General features: G+C 35.2%; 1 long non-coding RNA gene across 2 annotated transcripts in view; it reads left to right on the forward strand.

Moving 5' to 3' along the window:
• LOC141512798 (uncharacterized) overlaps positions 1–17,724 on the forward strand; it is a 195,016-nt gene that overhangs the window by 53,311 nt on the left and 123,981 nt on the right. The window contains exons 5-7 of one of the 2 annotated variants that reach the window (XR_012475600.1): positions 13,037–13,188; positions 14,586–14,666; positions 16,264–16,375. This is a non-coding gene — a long non-coding RNA (uncharacterized LOC141512798). Of the gene's footprint in view, positions 1–13,036; positions 14,667–16,263; positions 16,376–17,724 lie in introns of both variants that reach the window. The other variant, XR_012475601.1, reaches the window with a different exon arrangement.

Below are 17,724 nucleotides of genomic sequence, written 5' to 3' on the forward strand. Positions count from 1 at the left end.
GTGATCAAAACATAAGCTCTGGATAGGATATAATAGAATTAAAAGACATGCTACTTGCCTTTAAGAAACTTAAAATCTAGTTGTAAAATAGTGTATAATTAGAACACAATTAGAGAATGTATTTAACAAAATATGAACAATACATTTACTTTCACTTGTATATGTATGCATATATGTATATATAAGTTAATATTATCTAATATATGTATATAATATTGTGCTGAAGGATTTCATTTAAAAGTATTGTTTAATTTATAAAATATGTTTATTGTATTTTCTTAAAAAATAATGTTGCTTAATTTCTTGGAGTTGCAGTGACTTAATTTACAAAATAGAGATAATAATGCCTATAGTATTTACTTCAGGGTTGCTATAAAAAGAAAATGATATATTTTTGTACAGTGTTTTACATGTTATAAAGAACACCTTAATTTCAGAGATGATTATTTTTCTTTTGACTAATGATGGTACCACTTCTATCTTGTTGAGCTTCAAAGAAGTTAAAAATTTCCTCATATTAAAAAAAAAGACTGAGAACAACTGGTCTAGTCAAATCTTATTACTTCTACCAATTTACAGATCCACTAACTGAGAGTCAAAAAATTTAAATTATTTTGTGTGTGTGTGTGTGTGTGTGTGTGTGTGTGTGTGTGTGTGAAAATTTAAATTGGAAGTCATTATCACTGGTAAATCCTTAGGTAGCTTGCTGCTGATTTGGATAGCAGTAGGCAGCACAATGTGTTTATTAAATTAGTACAACTAATTATATATTTTATATAAATATAATTGTTAATACAATAAATATTAACTTCTAATTACTCAAGTTAATACATTAAATGAAATGAGAATAACCTATGAAGTTAGTTTTACATAAATATATCATATAGGACAGATTCTGTCCTCTCAACTTTATCATTTTTGATCAGTTCTGGGTTCATTTCTTATTTCTGACTCTTTCAATGAGTTGGAACTATTCAATTAAGTTCAATATGAATTGAATGTTTATGGTGTGCACTGAACTTTGTTAGGTCCTACATGAGATACAACAATAAAAAAACCCATTATGTAGAGACGACTGTAGTGGTACACTTCCGAAATACCTACTACTTTGTGGCTAGTGAGTCATTTGAGCTGGAGAGTTCTGAATTGGAATAGGACTAGTCTATCTAGTGTATACAAGAATTCTTCTACCAGTATGATGAGCCTCAGGAGTTGGTATATCATTAGGTTGCCTAAAAAGAGAAGAATTGATGTAGATACAGAAACAGAACAAATCAAAGCTTTCATGCTGATCAGTAGTGGAATCAGGTTTATGAATAATGCCTAAGTCCAGGTCAGTTAAATGTGTATTATAAAGGAGAATTTTTGAATTCTCATACTCACCTATTTACATGTTACAGCTAGCAACAACTTCCTGTAGTTACAGGTGAACTATTCGAATCTTCCACAATTGCTTATCTAACCCTTTCCTTTTGAGCATAAATTGACTAGCTTAATATATCCTATGATCTATAATTCTATGAGGCTATGCATTGGAATAGGTTTCTTTAGTAGTCAGTAAATTTTCTATCATGATGGATCTTGATATAGAAATGAAGTAGCAATGATATTGTAGAGGTGATCTCTTTATAAATATGAACAGATCTTTCAACTCTGAGACTCTCATTCTCTAAGGATATTTGTTGAATAATTTCCTCTTCTTAATATCTGAGAAGTTAAGAAAGCAATATAATATGTTTCTGACTCTCTTTGACTCGCTCTCTCTCCCCTTCTGTCTGTCTCTCATATAGTATCCCCACTCTCAGAGAGTCAGGAGATTCATCTCCTGACAATTAGTCTTGTGACCCTAAACAAATCATTTAACCCAGTTTGCCTCAGTTTCTTCCTCTGCCAAATAAGCTAGAGAAGGAAATGGCAAACCAATTTGCCAAAAATCCCAAATGGGATCTTGTAGAGTCAGACATTACTGAAACAACTACAATAAAAATAGCCCAGGACTTAGAAAAAACAGTAGAGTATAACCTTACATTTGTAAGTTCACATCTATTATCTCATTTTGTCTTCAAAACAAATTGTTAGTACGGTAGATATAATTCCTATTTTACAGTTGAGAAGTCTTGGTAAGACAGAGGTAAAAGTGACTTCCCTTACAATACCAGTTAGTTCTGTAAGAAGGTTTTGAGGTCTTTGGTCTTTTTTCCTCCTTAAAAGTATTCTCGGAATTGACAGATAGACACTTTTGGTGAAGACTGATTTCTCTTCCTGTTTGGAATATTGCACTTCTCATTTTAAATGAAAAATCTCATGCAATTTTATTGGCTATTTATGATATGTGATTTAATACTTTCTGAGTTTCCATAGCACCTTCTTTCATCACTAAGGATCTGGAGTTTGAAGGACTGTTTTTTGATCAGTTAAATTTGGAGTTTTTATCATACCTGTTTGATCATATCAGTTTCCTGATATAGAAACTATATTGGGTCTTCATTACATTTTAGGATAAAACAGAAACTTCTTTGTTAGGCCTTTGAAGTCTTTTAGAATCTGGCTTCAGAATGTTTTCCAATATTTATTGCACATTAATTTCACTGCTGCACTCTATACTTCTGCTATTCTGACACACTATAGTTATATATCTTGTCTCTATGTCTGATCACCACTTCATTCTATGTGTTGTTTCCCTCTTTTATCAGATAGTGAGGTGGCATGGTGGATAGGGTCCTAGACCTGTAGTCAGGAAGATCTGAGTTCAAATTCTGATTCAGTTATTTAAAAGCTATGTTTCCTTGGGTAAGTCACTTAATTTCTGTCTTCCTTAGTTTCCATAATTGTAAAATGTAGCACTTATCTCTCAGGGTTGCTATGACCATTTGCAAAATGCTTAATATAGTGCCTGGCACATTCGAGAGAACATGTAAATGTTCTTATGATTTTAGGTTTTGATTTTAGAATATCAGCTACTTGAGGGCAGAGACTGTCATTGATTTTGTATTTGAATCCTAAAAGACTTAGCACATCTTTGGGTGTCTGCAATAGGATAGTCTAACGTGAATGAGTTAAAAATTTATATATGAAATATTGTAGAGGTAGAAACAGCAAGATTGGACAATTGTTAATAAATGTGAGGTGAATGTGAATAAAGAATCAAATATGACAAGAAGGTTGAAAACATGACTGATCAGAGATTAGTAGCTCTCAGCAACAAGAGGGAAATTTGACAGAGATGAATTTCCAGGAAAGAAAACAGTTTCTGTTTTGAAATGCTGAGTTTGAAATGACTATGGGACATACAGTTTGAAATGTCTAATAGGCAGCTAGTGATACAGATTGGATCTTAAGAAAAGACATTGGAACAAATATAAATAGCATAGGGATGATAATTAAAATTAAGGACATTCATGACATCATTAAGTAAAATAGTATAAAAGGAAAGAGGACTCAGGAAAGAGCCTTAGAGGAAAATGACATCCATTACTCATGACATGGATGAAGATTCAAAAAAAAATGTCAGATAGATTAGTGAGATTGGTCAGAAATGAAGAAGAAAGGGTAAGCTAGGTGGCTTAGTGGATAGAGCACTGACCTTGGAGTCAGGAGGCCTTGAGTTCAAATTTGGTCTCAGATCCATACTAGCTGTGTGACGCAGGGGAAGTCACTTAATCATGATTGCCTCCAAAAAAAAAAGGAAAGGAAAAAATGGAGGAGAAAAACTAAAATGAGAAAATTCTAGATTTAGAACTGACCTTGTGGGTCATCAAATCATTTTAGAGAAATAATTGAGACTCAGAGAAGTTATCACTTGTGCAGAGTCATAAGTTAGTGTTCAGGCAGGATGCAAACCTAGGCCTTCCTGACTCCAGGTCTCATAGAGAGAGAATATTTAGGAATAGAGGTAATCAACAGTGTCAGTTACTTTAGATAATCAAAAAGGATTTTAAACTGTTGAAGAAGACTCCAAAAATTTAAGTAGAAGATAGGAAGCAGAACCAAGGTAAGTGTAAAAAAAACCATTAGGACAATTAAGGACTACAATAAATTAAAAGACTGAATTGGTGGGTGAGGAAAATCAATCAAATAGTAGTAGATTGTCACAAGGATGAAAGAGAGGTGGGTATAATTGTGGAGTTGTTGGTGAGAATAAGAAAAGGAAGTTGACGGAGATAATCAAGTTATTAAGGGTTAATGATTGGCTAAAAAGTTTTAGTCTGATTCTTTGAGTTGTGTTGTGAACAACCCATAAATATATTTAAAATTATAATATATATCATAATATTTATAATTGTTCAACAATTGAGGGCTATGACTTCTTCAGAGCCAAAGAGAGGCTAGACAGATTTAGATATCTTGCAGAAAACTACACCATGCCTAAGGGGAACATCTTGAAGACTCTAGAAAATGAGTTTCTATGAGGTTAAAAAAAGACAGACCTTGCATCTCAGTTTGTCAAAGTCACCTTGGTAGAACATAGCATAGTCTAGATTGGAATCTGATTTCTAATCCAGTGCATCTCCTGCCTGGTCTCTATCCTCCAGAGAGAAAAGAAGAGGAGGGCACCTTAACATCTGAAACTGCCATCTCATAATGGGTCTCCATGGGTCTCTTGTTTGGTCACTAGCCTCCCTTAGAAGAACAGAGCCATTCCAGTTTCTGGCTATTATGGTGAAGAAGGAGGGTACCATTTTGGTCATTCCATCTCAGCCACTCCTATATCCCACCTGTACTCCAGCCTCTTGTGGGAAATGGAAAAGGTCTCTTCCATCACACAGGCTCCCTCTTTTCCCCTCCTCCTTATCTCACATCACCCGGTTACCTCCTGCCACTATCTGATCCTTCACCATAGTCTCACATAATGAGGTAACCCTTCTCCTTGTCAAAATGCACCTCTATTCATGGATAATTTTTCATTCCCTATTCTCTAGAAGATTGCTCTATTATCCCCACTCTATCACTAATCTTTCATCTTGGAGATCCAAGAAGGTCTTTAGTTGGAGCTGTTTAATTCTTACATTCTTTCTGTTTTCTCTGCTAAGGAGAATGATGTTTACATTAGAAATAACAAAAATGACTAAGAGGGAGTTCATAGCCAAGACAAGAGAAGAGATAGTAAAAGAACACCTAGATATCCAGGATGAATATAAGTTGTCCAATAATTTCTTGATCTGAGTAAATGATAATTTCATCTTTCAAATGATAGAGATGAAATGAAAACTCATATACTAAAAATTGGTCACTTTCAGTGATATTTGGAGGATCTTCAAAAATGAGAGAGATACCACAAGATTAGAGAAGGGAAAATGTCTTGAATTTTAAAGAAGGAAGACAACAGAGCCTACAAATAGTAGTCCAGTGAACTTGACCATCATTCTTGGAAAATATCTAGTATGGCTTATGCAAAAGAATAATTGGCAAACATGTAAAAAGGGAAGTGGTGGTCACAGTGAGTCAGAATGGCTTAATTAAGAGCAGGTCATGTTACATTTTCGTGAATTTTCTTTTTCTTTTTTTTTAAATTTCTAGTGTGTGCATTGGGTATGGAAAACTGACTTTGCAAAAACACTATGGGAGCCAAAGATAAGGGGGTTTTAGTCAATCAATTATAAACATTTATTTCCACTATGCTCTGGAGATATTAAAAAAAAGACAAAAGACAAACCCTGATCTCAAGGAACTAACATTCTAATGGGGGGAACAAGAAGGAAAAATTATATACAAAGAGCCTACATAAAGGATAAATAGGAAGTAATTAACAGAAGGAATGTACTGGAATTAAGAAGGGTTGGGGGGAAAAATAGAATTACAAAAGATGGTATTTTAGTTGAGATTTAAAGTAATCAAGGGAAACCAGTAGGCAAAGATGAGGAAGAAGAGCATTCCAAGTATGAGATACAATCAAAAAAAAATCCTGGGACTAAAATATGGGATTTCTTGTTTGTGGAAGAGATTGGAGGCCAGCATCTATGAGAAGAGAACATGATAGGGGATAAAGTATAAGAGAGTTTTAGTGAAATTTGAGCCAATAATATTACAGCCAAAATATCCTCAAACAAGTCTTTAACACAATCATGAGCTTTATTAGAAGAGAGATAGATATTAGCAATTAGGTGCTTGTCTCACTATACTTTATTTACCCTTTTCAGATATAATCTGAAGTTTTATGTCTTAGTCTTGGTGTGATTATTTAAGTACACTGATCAACTGAATAGTGTCCAGGGGAGGGCAACCAGATAGTTAAGGGGCTTGAGTTCATGTCATATGGAGATTAGATGAAAGAACTAGCCATGTTAAGCCTGAAGAGGAGAAGACCAAGGAGGCAGTGATGAGTGTATTCATGTATTTGAATGGCTGCCATGTGAAAAAGGCAAAGTTACTCATTCTTTTAGCAGAGGGCAAAATGGGGAGATTTGCAGAGATCACTGAAGGCTGGATATCTGGAAAAAAGCAAGCAAGCAAACTTCCTAGTAATTAGAGCTGTCCAAAAGTGATCTGTAGAATGGACTGTTTTAAGAGGGAGGAGATTTCTCTCCATCTCTCCCTCTCCTATCCCAAAGAAGTTTCTGGAAGTCTTTGCTGGGTATGTTAGAGTGGGAATTTCTTTCAGATAGGAAGTTGGACTAGATCAGTACTAGATGAGTACTAGGTTTTCTTCCTGTTCTCCAAATCTGTATCTTCCGTGTGTATAGTACTTTTGGTAGGATGAAGGGCAACGCTATAGACCTGTGACGCCTCGCTAAGGAAATCCTGGTGTTTCTTTGCTGATATTGTTAGATACCTTATCTGTAACTGTTAGATTTTGATGAAGAAGACTCCAAAGGATAGCTACCTTATCTCTAACTGTTAGACTTTGTAAGTAGCCTCTGAAATGGTAATATTAAATGATTTGTCCATTGTCACATAACTTGCATGTGACAATCAATTAATCAGAAAAAGAAGTTGGATCCAAGTCATCACAGGGTTTTTCTTTGACCCTTTCAGGTAATAAGAGCCGATAGGTTCCCAAAGTGTTTAATAAACATTACCTCTTTTGAGCCCTACAACAGCCTTCTCAGGAAGGTGCTACATTTGAGGAATCCTATATCACATAAGTGTAGGCTGATCCAGACTCTAAACCTAGCCCTCTTTCTACTTCAACATACTGCCTCTCTCTCTCTCTCAAAACATTGTCATCTATGGTGTCCCATAGAAAATCTCAGGGAAGTAGGTTGGAAAACTAGGGCACAGAGAAGGTAAATGGTTTGCCCAAGGCAGACAAGCCTTGCCTCATAGCAAGGCTTTTTAATTACATTGTATGAAACTGTATTCCTCTGAACCCTGCAATGGCTATATGAATAAACAAACTATTTATTTAGAATTTGTTTTCCACAAAGCATTGCACTAAGTGTTGGAAATTCAAAAACAAAAGTAAGACAGTGTCTGCTCTTGAGGACCATACATTCAATTGGGCTTTACATGAGATGGAAAGATCCCATGCATCCCAGGGTATAATGGCAAAGAAGATGGTAATGTCTCTTCGTTAATATCATTTCCACAGATACAGGCAAATAAAAGAAAAGGGTGTTATAGTGCAGAAAAATACAGAATTATATTTAGAGAATCTTGGTTTGAATGTCTGTTTGGCTGTTTCCTACCTATATGATTTGGGCAAGTTAATTTATTGCTCAATTTCCTTATTTGTAGAAGGACAGGTTTAGACTACATAATCTCTAAGTTCCCATTCAGATTTACCACCTTTGAACTTTAGAAAAAAATAGCTTAATTTCAACCCTTTGGAAATAATTGCCCTGGAGGTAATCTTTAAAAGTTGCCTATTTAAAAAAATGCACATTTCTCAAGAAATAACCTTCAGAAATGACTTGCTGGAATAAACCTATGCTTAGCCCTGGTGAAAAGTTTGGGTGGAGAAATAGAAAACTAGATGGAAACCAAACTCCTGTTCTTCAAGATGGCCTTTCTGACATAACCGTAAAACTCACATGATTCTGAGTTCCCACCAGTACATTTCCTGCTCTTGACTGGGGTGGTGAGGATTCTGGTGGGAGGTCTTTGGCACCAGCACCTTGTCAGACTATTTCGTCACCCCTCCATTCTCTGGTGGACTTAATAAGTAAAAACTGAAGTCACCAGTCAAACCACAGCACATGTTATTCATTGTCTCCCCCCTCCCACGCATATCCCCCTTTTGATGCTGGAAATGCTAGTAATGTTCAGCTTTGAAGAGACCTGAGCTTCTCGACCTTCTGCTAGACCTTCCATGGCTTCTGGGATTTTCATCCTAAAAATGAATCTGTGGACCATGTATTCAAGCACAGTGCTGTAGATAGCAAAACTGGTGACCCATGTTCTATTCCAGAAATAGACAAAGACCTTCTTCAGAAGACCATGATGACCTCACAAATGAAGTGAAACCTTTAAAAGATGAATATAAATGAATGACACTAATTTATTAACTAATATTTGTCAATTAATTAGCTAACTGATGTGGGATAGTCCTTTTTTAATTAGGGTTTTTTTTTTGCAAGGCAAGGGGGTTAAGTGGCTTTGCCCAAGGTCACATAGCTAGGTAATTATTAAGTGTTTGAGGCCAGATTTGAACTCAGGTACTCTTGACTCCAGAGCCAGTGCTCTATCCACTGTGCCACCTAGCCACCTCTGGCATAGTCCTTTTAAGAGAAAAAGTCAAATGTCAATATAGTAGAAAAGGTGTTAATCTGTGAGTCAGGAGATCTGAGTTCTTCCTGGTCCCAGCTCTGCCACTATCTACCTGTAGGACCTATGGTAAAGTCATGGCTCTTCTTTTTGCAGAGTTTCATTATCTACAAATTGAAAAAGTTAGACCATATGGTCTTTTTTTTTTTTTTTTTTTTTAGGATTTTTGCAAGGCAAACGGGGTTAAGTGGCTTGCCCAAGGCCACACGACTAGGCAATTATCAAGTGTCTGAGACCGGATATGAACCCAGGTACTCCTGACTCCAGGGCCTGTGCTTTATCCACTACGCCACCTAGCCGCCCCAACCATATGGTCTTGAAGGTACCTCCCAGTTTTATGATTCTTTGTTTCCATGACAAGAAAGCATGCTAATAACTGGTACTTGGTTTAATCACAACTACATTGGTTCCTAATGATCAGTGAAAATCAAATCCAGTCTCTTAATCCTTTCAATATCTCTAACAACTGGCAGTGAAATGATTTAGAGTCCAAAGACCTGGGTCCAAATTCTTTTTCTATTACTGAAAACCTGCATGATCTTGGGTAAATCATTTTCCACAACTTAAATTGAAAAGATCAGATAAGGTGTCTTTGAAATCTATGATCTTATTATTACTTTTTACTATTGTAATGGTAGTCCTTTAAATTAATGTAGGATTTTCAGTTTAATCTTTACTTGAAGATTATGCTTACTTGACTATACTTAATAATACAGAAATGGACTAATATATTTTAGAATGATTTTTTAGCAACCAGGATTATACAGGAAGCTTGTTATATATGCTTGTTAATCATAAAATTGTCTATAAGACCCCCATCTCCATGGTTTCTGTTTAATTGATTCTTTATTGTATTAATTTATATATTGTTAAAGATTTTTTTTTTACTAGAAAGGAAAGCTCTTGGCCTTCAGAACCTAGGTGTGTTTGTGGAAGAGAAAGTTGTCCTTTATAGATACAAAAACATAAGAAATAAATATAATGGAAATATATATAAGTATAATCTCTCACTTCAGTGACTGATATTTGCTCATATCTAAAATAGGAGAGTTAGATTAGAAGATCTCTAAGGCCATTTCCAGTTATATGTCCTAGAATATATATATGTCCTAGAATGCCAAACTGTATCTCCAATTCCATTATTCCTTTCTTTATCTTTCTTCCTTACTTTACTAGGAAAATTATCTTCTTCAGTCACACTTTTGCCTCGACAGTGGCCTATGCTTTCCTTTTTAACTCCATGTTTTATTGTAATATTCCACTTTTTTCCCCCAATCCCAGAAAGTCTACCTAAAAGTATTATCATGAGAGGAAAAATTAAATCATTAAATTAATAACAATAATTAATATTTACATAATTTATATATTGATAAATAAAAGTAAAAAAAGGAAAATTAGTCAAGACATATTTATTATCCTTATAGTCCAAAGAATCTACCATAGGCTTATGAAGGCAAGAAGGGTAGATATTGCAATTTTTGCTTTATAGGAGAGGTTAAATGAGCTGACAATCCATTTATAGAAATGGAACTCAGATATCCTGATTACATGCCAGGCCTCTACCAGCCTGCCCTTTTAAAAAGCTCATTAGCAAGGTTTAAGCTAGGTTTGTAATGTTCCTTCAAGGAAATCTCTCATTTCTTTTTTTCCCCCTCTGGATTCCAGTCCCCTGTTTTGCTTTTGTTTTCTAGGAGGTAGAAAGATAGAGATGTACACAAAGACACAAAGATAGAGGGAAAGAGAATCAAAGGGAGAATAAAAAAGAGAAAGAAAGAGATGGAAAAAAGATATTAAAAACATACAAAGGACATCCTCAAATAACTTATAGAGAATTTAATCCATTGTTTCTCAAAGTGACACTTATCATATATAATACATAGTCTAGAAATTTAGCTAGGGAAAAGATTTATGTTTTGGAGTGGCTAAGAAAGGTTTCATTAAACAGAAGATTTAATTTTGTCCTTCAAGTATAGACAGGATATTTGGAAAGGTAGGGAGGAGATATATGAGATAAGGGGAACTACATGAACAGAGACTCGGAAGGAGATATCTGCACAACATACTGAGGAGTCAGTGAAGAGACAGTAGAGTAGACAGTCTATGTTGAAGAGGGGTTGAAGAGTTTTTTAGCTTCTCCTAGAAGCGAGATTGCTTTTATCTTTACTTTCCAAAGACACTTTCAGATCAACAAAGATCAAATGAAATAAATATAGAAAGTACTTTGCAAAACTTAAAATGATCTATATGTGTTAATTGCTATCATTAGCATCATCAAACTACTGTCTTTCCTCAGCTTCCTGTCAGTAAAAGTTCATGCTGTCCCTCTTCAAATCTCAATACAGTTTTTGTTCATTGCCCTTTAATATTCATTTCCACTTTACTGTATTCTCATTCACCCTTCATGATGCTCATTGAATCCTATGTTTAATTCATATTTCTTTAACTCTTTAAAATCTATAGTCCATCATCTTCCTTCCACATGAGCCATAGGGATCTTGTCTGGTTGTATTCCTTTTTTGATATTTCAGACTTGGTATCTCCCTTGGTCCTTATTTTCTCCCCCCACTCTTTGTATCTATGGTGTCAATTGTCTGTCCTCCCTGGAATTTATAATTGATATCATTCCTTATTTTGTTCAATTCACCTTTTTTCAAAATGGTAAATTCCATGCTCATTCCAGACTTCCTGGTTCACTGCTTTAAAAAATTATTGATACATTTTGGTTTTATATCCCCTATATTTCCCAATATATCATTTCTTTTCTTCTTCCCTTCTCCCCTTTTCCTTTTATAAGGAATTAAAAAAAGAAAAGAAATAATCAACTCATGAAAACTAGCACACTGGAAAAAGCCTGAAATCCTATGTAGTGTTCCACACCCAGGGTCTTTGCAAAAAGGGAAATACCTTCTTTTTCATCTTTGAGGCCAAATTTGGTCATTACAATTTCACAGTATTCAGTTTCCATTGTTTTGTTGTTATTTTGGATATTTTATTAAGAAAAATTTATATTACTTCCAACTTAATATATTTTTCTGTTTTAACAGTGATGCCAGACCTTACTGATCAAACAAGGTCATAGATAAAGTAGTTATGAGCTTTTCATCTTCTTTGATTCTTCTTTAGTTTCTCTTATATTCTACTGTAGTTTTTCATTATGTACTAGTAACTATTAATTTGGAACTTTGGGGAATGTATAAAGGTCTCGTATATAGAGACAGAGAGAGAGAGAGCAACACAGAGAGAGGGAGAGACAGAGAAGGGGAGAGGAATAGGGAAAATGAAAGCGAGGGAGAGAGAAAAAGAGAGGGGGAGGCAGCGAGGCAGATGGGGGAATAAAAGAGTGGGGGAAAGGGAGGAGAGAGAAGGAGGGTAACAGGAAGGGAAGGCAGAGGAGAGGGAAGGAGTGTCTTTCTTTGGTCACTGTTTTTCTTGAAGGGGAATGTCTGGGTAAAAGAGTATGTACACTTTAATCACTTTCTTAGTCTAATTCCAAATCTTTTCCCAGAATGTTCATATTGACAGCTCTATTACAACCTTAACCACTCATTCTGCCTTTACTCTCTCATCACCCATTCACTGTCATGTCCCAACTATGAATCACCTCATTTTCTCTGTGCCATTTCTGCTTATGTAGGCCAAAGAACATTAATGATCTAGAATAGATTTCCCCTCCTTGTCATAACCAAACCCCTAGAAAGAAACTGTTTGTTGACTCTAGTCTTATTATCATTTCTAATCTTTTCTGCTAGAATGTGAGTTTATTGAGGACAGGAGTGTTTTCTGTGCATCATTATATCCCTATATCAATTAGTCTTGTGTCTTTTCCTGAAGTAGGTACTCAAGAATAAATTTTGAAGTCAAGTATGTTTAGTGCATACCTTGTAATTCCAGCTACTGAGAGGACAAGGAAATCTTTTGAGCTTAGCTCTTCTTATTTGCAAAGCTATGCTGATTAGGTGTCCCTATCAAGTTTGACTCCAATATTGAGTCTCCATGAGTGGGTTTAAGTTATCTAGTAGGAGATGAAGCTGCAGAATTGGAAATAGTACAAGTCAGAGTTCTTGTGATAGGTCCTAGAATTAGGTTCATAAGGAGCCCCTTCACTTCCAGCCTGAAGTCTGAAATATCAACCTGAATGAGATAAGGAGACCCATCCTTAATATTTACATAGAACTCTCTGTCTCTGCCTTTCTCTTCATCTGTATCTATTATCTATATCTATCTATATCATTGAACATATATGCATGCACACATATGCTGAATTAATTTTGCTGTTGATGTCCCTCTAAGTAGAGGATTAAATCTGAGTTTTTTCTCTGAATTTATGCAATAGGTTTCTCCTGGTGAAAGGAAATTCTTGCCTGAAATTTTCAGATTGTAACTTATTTCACTTGCTGTCTTTAAGATGGAAATGATCCCAATATTCTTTGACTTTGGCCTGTTTTGACCAAGCCTGCCTGTGACTGAGGACATTTTGAATCAAAGGTATCATCTGGTTAGATGACATCTGTATTAGAGTTGGTTTAAAAAAAAAGACAGTTTTATAACCCTTTAAATTTAGATTGTTCATGTCATGCATTCATTATTCTCTGCATAGATGTGAAAGGTCACTAGAAACCAAGAGTTTTACAAAAATGCAGCTGAAACTGAAAATTTTTTTGACCTAAATCCTTTCAAATGAAGATCCCTCTTACATTTTTTTTGTCCCCATGGGGGGTGAGTTTGGGGGAGGTTGGTGGCAATAATTGTTTTTCTGAAACTCTTTGGTTTTGACTGTGACCTTTACCATGTACCTGTTCTTGGGGTTTGCATCATCTAAATGGAAGAAACCAGGGTGGGGGAGTAGAGGAAACATTTTAGGGGAACCTGAAGGTTGGGCTTAGACTTGGTGCTTTAAGGAAAAGCAAGAAATCAAAATTATTAGATCAGGCTTGTTGCTATAGTCAGAAAATGAAAAAAAAGTTTCTCATATTTTTACAACTGAAAAATTTCCATTGGTTCTAGCCAAATTTGTCAACAACCTTTCCCTACTTCTTGTCTTGTTTGCAACTCTGCACTTCCCATGCTACTAGTGAAGATGGCTTATATACCTGCCTACAAATCCTCATTTTCTTCACAAAAGCAAATATCCTTAGAAGCTACCTCTGTCCCATCCCCTAATTTAAAGCACGAGTTTTAGAAACATGAGGAGGAGTTTGGAAGTCAAGTATCTTTTTGTTATGTTTTTCCTTTTGACTGACTTGAAAATCATTAGATTCAATTGGATTCATTCAACAAATATTTATTAAAAGCCTATCATACACAATGAAGCACAATGACAAGAATCTGGTTTGAAATTCTACTTTTTAAACACTTACTTGAGTTCCTCCCTCATCCTCAATTTGCACCTATAAAATGAGGGAGTAGTCTCAGGACCATTTTAACTCTGGGACATAGATTTATGATGGGCACTGGGAATATAAAGACCCCCAAAAGTTACAGTCCTTGACCCTGAAGAGCTTATTTTCAGTTGGAGGGTGGTGAGGTGATCACATATACTCAGAGAAATCAATTCCATGTAAAGTCAAGAATGGGAGAACATTTGTAAGTATGGGAAGGAGAAGGCATCAGAAAAAGGCTTTATGTGAGAGGTAGCATGTTAGCTGTGTTTTGAAGGGGGTCTAAGCTGTAGAGGTAAGGTGGGACTGTATGTCAGACAGGTTCAAAGACACCGAGATGAGAGTTAGGAGGTCCTTTATGGGAAATAATTAATAGGCCAGTGTGGCTGGAAGGTAGACTATAGTAAGGACAATAATATGTGAGACTTTTAGAGAGACAGGCAGGTGGAAGTTTTATTTTAGAAGATTACTGAATAAACTGATGATTTTTATCTTTTCTTCCAGAGGCATTAAATAGCCACTGAAGATTATCAAGTAAGGGTGAAACATGGTCACAAGAAGTAACTGTTGGACAGCTATGTAGATGTGAGAAGTCATCTTCTCTCTATTGCTGATTTTTTTCCCTATGATGCTGGGGATGATTAAAATCTTCAAGTTTCTCTTCAGTAAAATAATTCCTGAATCCTATTTACTTCTTAGAGGCATTATGAGGACTAAGTAGATTTTTTTTTAATTAAGAAAGTACTCTTTCTGTGATGTCACCATCATTGATTCAACTTGACTCATAATTCAAGGGCCCACCAGGGAAGAGCATGATTTTAGGTACTGGAGAACCACAGATTAAATAAAGCATTATGTCAGTTTCTGTTCTATGGAGTTCACAGTCTAATAAACTACAAATAAATAAAATACAAATTGAAGTTTGGGGGTAGATTGAATCCTCAAAATCTTCCTTGGACAAATGCCAACATCAAGAAATTCAGTTTCATCTAGAGAATACTAATATGCATTTATGCATAAAAGTAAAACATTTGATTGGGACATGACCTGATTGTATTCATGATGGCTTTCCATTTGGGTCTGATTTTGATTTTGTGTTTCCAAACTCATTTACCTTTACAGTAGAGGCAAGAGTTGCCAAAAGGAGAATCATGACCCCTTTCCAAAAGGGAAAACTGAGCAAATGAAAAAATCCTTTCCTATACTTTCTCTCCAGTTCATAATTCCTTGTCCCCTATGAATGCCCTGTGCCCCTTACTGAGGTATATAGTCTTTGGCCCAAAACTGGGGAATTCCTTGGGTCTTTCCATTAAGTATAATTTCCAAAGAAGAGCTTCTCCTTTGTACCTGACTTTTAAAACTCTGGAAAGTTATATCCTAACTCAAGAGTAGAGCTTTAGGGGAAACCTCTAAAATAAAGGTTAAGCATGGTTCATGTCTCCTCAAAAAGATATTAACAGATTATCTTGTAGAAAAGTTATTTAGGATGAAGTAAAAGCTATTTCTTCTTCCACCAAAAATGTTTCATAAAAAGACACATATTCTATGTGACATGTATCTATTCACTTCTATTAGAAACAACCAAGAGGTAGGAAATACTCCTGGCAAATCTGTTCAAAAGATATTTATGTTTAACCTTATATTTATGTTTAACCTTTAATTTCTTAGTATCATCTCATGGTCCATATCTTCTGGTTAAACATGCATGGTCCACACACATAGATAGACATATAGATGCAGTTGCAGAGCCAAATATAGTCAGACACAAGATAGATAAATATGTGAGTATAGTCATAGAAATAGATTTATTGCTATATAGAGATGTGTAGGTATAGAGATTGAGATATCTCACCTTTCTCTTGAGAAGGAATGCTTAACAACTTTGTGATGGCAAATTCTATCTTGTTTATTCATAAGTGACTAGTTGGCTAATTTTGTCTAATAGTCACCATCTCTAGAGCAGGGAAGGGGGAGTAAATGAAAAAAGGAGTGGGAGAAATTTATTTTTTGATAATTTTTGTAGTATATTTGAAAGGAATAGGAAATTGTGCATACTGGATTTGCAATTTCATATGCAATCATCTTTTTAATTGAATTTTGCTATAGAAATGCTTATTTTATTCCATAAATTAAAAAACAAAAAAGAAGTGACTAACTATCTTTTTCTTCCTTCAACACATAGGAGATGCAGGGGACCCCAAGTAGCCTGGTGTAGCAGAAAAAATATTGCATTTAGAGGTATAAAACCTATATTCAAATTCCAATCCTTCTACTTCCTTTTGGTGAAACTTTGGGTAAGTCATTTTATCTCATTTTCGTGATTTTTAAAATGAAGGGACTGCTGGGATAACATAGATTCTTCCCCTTCTCTCCCTCCCCCTCCTTCCCCCAGCCCCCTATCTCGTCCCAGAGAAGAAGATTTATAGACAGAAGTAGCTAAAAAGTAATGATAGCAACTAGCATTTATATAGAACTTTAAGATTTGTAAAACAAAGTGCTTTACAAATATAATATTTTTTATTCTCTAAACAACCCTGGGAGATAGCTAGCCATGATTATTCCCATCCTACAAGTGGGGAAACTGAGGCAGAAAGAGATATTGTGACTTGTCCAATGTCACACAGCTTATAAGTATCTCAGACCATTTCTTGGTTTCAGTATTTTACTCACTGTGCTAACTTACTGCCTGCTAGAATGACTGACCATTCCATAAAAGCCCAAAATGAATTTTGCCAACTTCTGTTTTTATCATTATCAAACCTATTTGTGACCCACATAAATATATACAATATACACATGCATACACACATACATATATCAATACATTTATACACCCATATGAATGTGAATAAAGATACATATATGTATAATAGATAAATTATAGGTACATTTATAAATGGCTTTTGGACCTCTGAAATTTAGACACATCTGGACAGGGTTGAGTTCTCATGAAATTTGCTCTATCTCACCTTTCAGAACCAAATCCAGGTTAAGTGTAAAGCAAACTAACCAAATGTATCTTTAGCACATTTTGCCTGCTAGTTCGGCCTATGTAATATCAATAAACATGCCATAGTTGGATCAATTGACTGAGTAGTACCATTTCTGTTCCTTGGTATCCAAATAGAAAGTTTGATAATGATAAAACAAGTGTTGGCAAAGTTATGGACTGATCAAATATTCTAGCAGGCAGTGAGTTGGTAGTGGGTCTTACTAGAATTTGAGTGGTAGAATTTGGCTCATTTATCTCCAGTCCTCTAATCTATGATTCATGAATAAGAGAAAGTGAGTCTGTAGTTATGGTATAAAAGGAAGGAAGGGAAATAAAGCTTTGTAAAAATCCCCATCCCAAGTTCTAATCGGGAGTCTCAGAAGTGTAAATTTTTGGGGGGTCAGTTAATACTATAGTTCAAATCTTTGGTACCCTTTCACCTCTGTGTTGACTTAATATTATTTCCTAGTCTCCGGTGGACATCTCTGGGTTGGGGCATCTGAATAAAAAAAAAATAATAGGAGGAAAGGAATTTTAATTAATTAAATAATTTGTATTCAAATTTGTAATTTCATCAGTGTTGACAACTCCCTGGTGTAGAAACTGCTTCCACCACTACAAATTGGACACAGACCTATAATTTATCATCTA

Source organism: Macrotis lagotis, chromosome 2, assembly GCF_037893015.1.
Source record: "Macrotis lagotis isolate mMagLag1 chromosome 2, bilby.v1.9.chrom.fasta, whole genome shotgun sequence".
Lineage (NCBI taxonomy): Eukaryota > Metazoa > Chordata > Mammalia > Peramelemorphia > Peramelidae > Macrotis > Macrotis lagotis.